We start from the raw sequence: 7,874 nt of genomic DNA on the forward strand, positions 1-7,874 counted from the left end.
AAGGAAATGCACCATGTCCCTGAGGACCTTGGCAAGGAAGAAAGGCCCACCAGAGACTGGTAAGAATTGGTCCAAGGCCTTACCATTTACAAGTCTGAGGACAAAGTCCAGACAGTGACTCATTGTCATTTCTATACAAAAACAAGTGTAGACCATCATCTGATTCAGTCACTCAGGAATGTCCACTGTGCCCTCTCATGTCTAGGTCAGCTCCTTGAGAAATACTGAAGAAGTTGGAGAGGTTCTAATGTCCTCAAGGACCAGATATTTGTTGAAAAATAAGGCTTATAAAAATGAAGGTACTTTAAGAACTACAGAATGAAGATGTTAAATACGTTTCTTAATTAAATATGAGTAAAAATGAACTTTTTTTCAGAGTTTCTTACATAAAACAAATTTCTGGATTTCATAAAACAATAAAATTTCAATACTAAAAAAGATTACTTCCCAACCTACATATATGTCAAAATATGGCTATGTATTTCAAATATATACAATATTTTATGTCTATGATGTCTCAACAGAGCTGTTACAAAGAAATAAATAAATAGAAATCCACATGGACTAGGCGAAATTTTGCTTCAATTGGGTCAACTTTAAAATGTTACAACAACAACAAAAGTACTATCCACAAAAAATAATTATATGAAATATTAAGTACCTTCAGCTTCTGTAGAAACTCACTATATTCTTTCTCTCATTTCACAGCAAACCTCTCACTATTTTTTATTACTTGAATCTCAAATTTCTTCTATTCAGTGGGTAGGGCCATTCTTTCCTTCATTCTAATTTTATAAATAAGTGAAGTGAGGCACATGAAGAGTAACTAACTTACCCAAGGTAACCATGGTATGAATAATAGATTCCCTGGAGACAGTATCTCTACTCTTTCCTCTCCACCATGTAGTTATGGTTGAATCAGAACTTCCAGATATTCTGGATTTTAATGATGTAGACCACAAATCATTGGTGATTGGTAACAACAAGTGTGGTTGGCAGTTCTCCCCAACCATCCCAAGGGTGTAGAGATTTCCATATTATCAAGACTCTCTTGTCTGTTGTTATGATATCATTTGTCCTTTTGTTTGTATGGCATTTCCTGAACACAACCATTAACAGAAGAATTCCTGGATGTTTGTGGAATTTTATTGTTCTAAAAAATGTAAACAGAAGTGTACCAGGAAGCCAAGAAATATCTTTAACACCTGATTCCATGGTTCTGGCTGCATCCTCAAACAGCTGTGAAATATTAAAAATAAAACAACTTCATCTCCAGTGTCACTTCACTTTTTGAACATACCAAAAAAAACCTTAAGCCCAAACTATTAGAATACATGTTAAATGGAAAAATTTCTAGAGTCACAAAAGCATCAAAATTTGAAGTGGTCTAGGAGAGCATTAAAACTTTCACTTAATAAGTTGTGAATGCCCGAAAGGCAAGTATCATGTCTATTTTTGTTCATTCTTACTTTCCCAGAGCCAAGCATGTGACTTTGAACATGAGTGGGTCTTTGGTGATTGTTTTGAGTTAAAGAAACAATCAGGAAAAGAATCAAAATTAGATAAATTCTCTCCCAATCATTGTTTCACATTGATATCTCCCCACCTGCATTGCTTCTTTAATTCTTTCTACTCTCCAAACATATCCTGTTTCCTCACGTCTCCATCCATGTATGCATGCTATTCTTGCTTCATGACACATTCAGTCTGATGATGTTTACTTAGTCTCTAAACCCAGAATAAGTATTCCTTCCTCTTAGAGGCCCACAGGAACCCTCCCAGCTCAATCAGGAGCCTCTCCTTTGTGAGGGTGCATCTACTGTATGAGGCTCCATCTCTGGGATTATGCTGCATTTGTTGGTGAATTTTCTAGGTTGCTTCTTTGTCTAGCCTGAGATATGAGAGTTCTTTGAGGACAAGAAAATTTTCTTTTTTTTTTTTCTACAGCTCAGAACATAGTGAATTCTCAAAAATATACTTCAAGAACAAATAAGTGAGTAAATGTCTGGTTAAATAACAGTTTAGTTTATTTTAAAAACAAAAACTCAGCACTCATCAAATGTAATTCTAATTGCCTAGAGTGTGGCAAAGATTTTAGGTTAGAACTCATTGGAGAAACAGCCTCAGGAACAAGAAAGGATGAAAAAAAATAAAAGTAAATAACTTGAATTATATAATGTTGAACTGAATCATCTTCTTTCTCATCAAATTCCTAGGGACATTAACCCTCAGCCAAACTTATTTTCTACTGTCCAACAATTTGAGGTTGGAGATATCAAAATCTTTTTAATTTTTATTTCTTCAAAATCGACTCCTCTGAATCATCTTCTTTCTCAACAAAGATGATTTCCCTTTTTCTCCTTTCTCACAAGCTGGAAATATGCTTGAAGCATGAATGTAAAGATAGTACTCTGAAAGAGTAAAGAAACAAAATGTTAGAAGATATGTATGAATTTGTGAATGCATCATAGTCACTCAACTAGATAACTCACTTATTTGCTGTTATGGGAGAAGGAAATAAGATTCTGCTTTATTCAAAATACTATATTTTAGGTTTCAGTGGTTTAACATATATTCTATTATTACATAAATTGATTCCTTGAAGTGAGATACTTCCAGAATGAAACAAACAAACAAACAAACAAAAAACAGAAATGCATGACATTAGTTGAACACATTAGGTGATTGGTAGATAGGACAACACTACAAGCTAGAAACCAGTCCAAAACATAAGCCCACTTGGAAATATATCACATTTTATTAACAAGAACAAGATTTTTTTTAATGTAAGATTTTTGGTGTATGTTGGCTGCTACTTGGAACTTCCAACAAAATAATACAGAATTCATGAAATAAAGTTAGGCAAGAAGCAGCTCATTTGCAAATATAAATGAAAGAAATAAAGTTCTACTAATGGAAAGTCTATCTACCTGTCACCTTCAATTTAATGAATTAAAGTTACATTAACTGGGAAACTTATAAGGAGAGAAAACTAATTGTTTCCATATCTCAAAAAGCCTGATATCAGATTATCTCTCATAGTTAGCCCAAGGATAATAATCAGTAATTTGAGATGGCATTAAGGTAACAGATATTAAGAGGCAATGAACTAAAAATAAAATACAATAAAGAGAAAGGGAGAGTCTATGGGTTCTATGAAGGATTCTTCTGAAAGATGGCTTTGAGCATGATTACTCCACATGGAACTAATTATAAACAAATAGGCAAGAATTCTGCAAGATTTTGAAAGAATTTTATTAATATAGAAACCACAAGCCTGACATACAAGGACCTGTAAAGTTGGACTTATGACAAAAAATATTTCATCCTCCAGAGTTTTAACAAAGAAAGAACACTCTCTCTTTCCTCTTCTGATGTTCACAGTTGAAAAGAACTTCTCAGATATAAGGTCAAGATGCAAGGGATAAGGGATAAAGGAAAATTTCCCTGAAAGCAGAACCAGAATTTGGTTAACCAAAAGAATTAACCCTGCCAATGAGATAAAGTGTATTCACAATTCCTGCCTCCGAGAATTTAACACTTCCTATGGACCAAAAACTTCTATATGGTTAACATTTCTGATACAAGATAATGTATAATGATACAAGATAATTCTACAAGATAATGTAGTTGTCTTGTTTCTACTCTGGCTTTACTTATTGGAGCAAGGGTAGGAGTGTAACTTGTGTTTAGTTGTTGCCAAATCAACAGGAACCACTTCCATATTTGATAGTAAAGACTACATTTAATCTCTGTGCTCAATTTTCAGCTGCAGATGAATGGGATTTTAGGTGGGTTTTATTGAAGATATGAGTGTCAAAGAGGGCAAAAAAAAGAGGATGAATAGATACCTGCATGGTTAGAAGAGAAAGCTGACACACTGAGAGTTGTTTTTGATAATTTATTCTCTCCTAGTCCACCTATTGATAGACTACTCAGTGGTTCATCTGAGCATAGAACTCTCAGCTAAATATCAAATTTCCCAGCCAATCTTGCAGATATGAGTGGGCACGTGGTCAAGTGTTGACCATCAAATATTAGTGGAAGTAATATACTAAACTTTCCAGTGGTATTTCTCAAAAAGAAAATTGCCTATATTTCATTTCTCTTCCCCCCTTCATAGGACTGGAACAAAACTGTGCTGTCTTTTACCAGGAGAAAAAGGATTATAAGAGATATTAAGCAAATAGAAGAAAGCAGCTTCTGGGATGACATCCTCAACAAAGGTCCCTGCTAGCCAAGAGTAAATGGGCTCCTCGATGAAGGAGAGAAAACTACCACCTCTATGAATCCACTATTTTTTTTTAAGTTTTTAATGTTACAGTAAATGTTGTAGTCAGCTCTTTCACTGCCATAACCAAAAGACCTAATGAGAATAATTTTAGAGGAAGGAAAATTTTTATTTGGGGCTCACAATTTTAGAGGTCTCAGTCCACAGATGGCCAACTCCCTTCCTCCAGGCCCAAGGTGAGACAGAACATCATGGCAGAAGAGTGTGGTGGATGAAAGTGGCTCAGAACATGGTACCAGGAAGCAGAGAGAGACTAAGCTCAGCTCACAAAATATTTACCCTGAAGGCATATCCCTCATGACCTGCCTCCTCCAGCCACATCCTGTCTTCCCATAGTAAATCCCCACCCGGGGATTAATACACTGATCATATTAAAGCTCTCATAACTCAAGCATTTTGCCTATAAACTTCCTTATATTGTCTCACACAAGAGCTTTTTGGGGGACACCTCACATCAAAATCATAACAATAACTTAGACTATATTCTAAATTTATAAATAGATTTTGAAAATCTTAATCAATAATAGAAGGAAAACAAACAAATATATTAGCTTTCTAAATGTTTCCATCACATCTTAAGGTATTGGTGTGTCAGGGGCTATATCTGAATCTTTATATTTCTAACACTTATCCAATTGCCTGACAAGGTAACCTGTCTGTATTAATTAGTCATATAATTCATGAAATGACAATAACAAAATAATAATGGTTGTAGAATTCAAATATTTGAAAATGAACATTAATTCTGCTTTTTCTACCTGTTAGTTGTAGTTGTATCCCTAGTGTCTCTGAGCCTTCTTATCAAGTTTTGCAATGGATTATTACTCAATATATCTATTCTATCTGAAAGAGAAATGCATCTAGTCATTATTTCTTTATCCTAGAAAATTATAATGATTTATGCTAATAGCAAATTTACAATAAGAGAAACAGCAGACTACTTTTTAAATGTGGAGATGTAATTTTGTCAGATAATTTTTAAAATTATTCATATTTTTTTAGAGTTGCATATCCAAGTTTCCAATAGCAAATTCCATATTACAGAGAAGTTGCTGAGAGCCACAGCTGAGTCAGAATGGCCCCTGGCATTTTGCCAATAGTATTGATTGACAGGCGAGGCATTAGTATCTGCCTCGGCTGTTACTTTGCAGTTCTCACGCTACTTTGGAGTTCTCATGGGGATTCCCTGGGATTCCCGGAGAGTTCCCATTGGTTGGGGAAGTGCAGGAGGAGGGATTTCCGGGAGATATTTCCGGCTGCTGGTTCCTGGGAGCTGCATGGCGTGCGGGAGGAGTTCCCGGGAGCATGTGTGGAGCATGCTGGTGGAGTTCAGAAATAAAGTTTGTTCCTGCTTCAGTGGCTCTGATTTGTGCCCAGCCAGACTGCGGCAAGAAGTACCCAAAAATATTATAAGATCACACAGCAATAAGTCCTCAAGTAAACTCTCCCAGTCAGACTTAATTTAAATAAAAAATAAATCCAATTCTATTTGTGATAATTGTCTGAGTGTCAATATTCATTAATAAGGTTCTTAACAGAATATAAACAAAAGAGATTCATGGAGAGCATTGGAGTATTATAACTATACCACAAAATTCAACATAATGAAAAGAAAAAACTGCCATTAATTTTCCTGTTGATTATCAAATTACACTTCTTTCCTCCAGCTCATTAGTACAGGATATTGTATTGTTTTTCTTAATAATTGAAAAATCAGATTATGAAATTAAAAATGCCGTATAAGGAAGGCAATCTCATATATTAGACAAAGCAGTGAACTGGGGGTGAGAAGACCTAGGTTTCAGTGAATTTTTGTTCTGCCAGAAAACTGTTTATTAACTTTGAAGAAACGATTTCATCTTTGTTTGTTTGTTAACTATTTATTTAGATACCAGGGATTGAATCCAGGGGCACTTAACCACTGAGCAACATCCCCAGACTGTTTGTTTGTTTGTTTTATTTTGTTTTGTTTTAAATATTTACTTTTTAGTTGTATTTGGACGCAATATCTTTATTTATTTTTGTGTGGTGTTGGGGATTGAACCCAGGGCTTTGCCCATGATAGGCGAGCACTCTACTGCTGAACCACAGCCTTAGCCCCCCCACAGACTATTTTTTATATTTTATTTTATTTTATTTGTATTTGTATTTTATTTGTTTTTGTTTTAATTAGTTACATATGACAGTACAATGACCTTGACGTATCATACATTTGAATCACATGGGATACAATATCTCATTTTTCTGAGTATACAGGTTGCAGAATCACATTGGTCATGTATTCACATATATACGCACAGTAATACTAATGTCTGTTTCATTCTACTATCCTTCCTATCTCCCCACCCTCTCTCTTCCCCTCCCATCACTTCTCCATCACTCCTCTCTACCTAATCTAAGGTAGAGCTATTCTTTTTTTTTTTTTTCTCACATCTTCATACATGTATTTTGTATAACAGTGAGGGTCTCCTTCCACCATTTTAAAAGGATCTCTTTTAGTTACTTGGGGCATCATTAAATTGTCAAGGCTGGCTTTGAACTCACAATCCTCTTGCCTCTGCTTCCTGAGAGGCTGGGATTACAGACACGCACCATTGTGCCCTGTGTGATTTCATCTTTCTAAGCCTTGAGTTATGAATACTTTAGATTAGCAGGATGGGCTTGAAAATCATTAAGGTATTTTCTGGCTCTAGAGTTTTGTGATTGTATGAATTGCCTAATCCAACACACATCATTATCTAAAGTACATGTTATGAAAACATGAATTCATGTGAACATACTTTATATACAACCAGATATGAAAAATTGTGCTATATATGTATAATAAGAATTGTAATGCATTCTTCTGTCATTTATTTTTTTAAAATCAACTTAAATTTTAAAAAATTAAAAATTTAAAAATATATGGAAATGTTTTAACATCTTTAGAATTAAATACAAGGCTTGCTTAGTTGATATCCAATAAATAAATATGACAAAAAAGATCTCATCCAACATATTTTAATTTAGGAATATAATTTGTGTTAGCTATCATGTTAGATGAAACCTGACATTAATTGTTACTCTAGAGATGACCCCTAGCCTTCTAGAACTTACCGTGAAGTGGAAAGGCAGACACTACATTAATAGCTATAACCCTAAATAATCCTAATTATGAGAAATACTGCCATGGAGGTGGGCAATACTGTTAGTTATAAAGTAAACAAACCTATCTTGATCTAAGGTGCTAAGACATCATCTCTGATTAAACTGAGACCATGAAGGTCAATAGCCTGGCAAAGACTGATAACAGAAGGGACACCCAAGTAAAGGAAACACCATGAGCAAATTTCCTGTTGTAGAAGAAAGATCTTGGCCCAATGTGTTGGCTGAAAACAAGCCAGCATTTAAATAACACAGAGACTAAGTGAGAAAGTGGTTCAAAAGGAAACTAGAGAGGTAGACAAGTTCAGTTCATTTGGAACCTTGGATCCAGATATATTATGACTTTGGACTCTGCACAAAGATGTATGGGAAGAGATAGAAGCATTTAAATAGGGACATAATGTTACCAGTTTTGCCTTTAAAACTTGATGCTATTCTT

Source organism: Marmota flaviventris, chromosome 9, assembly GCF_047511675.1.
Source record: "Marmota flaviventris isolate mMarFla1 chromosome 9, mMarFla1.hap1, whole genome shotgun sequence".
NCBI classification, from domain to species: Eukaryota; Metazoa; Chordata; class Mammalia; order Rodentia; family Sciuridae; genus Marmota; species Marmota flaviventris.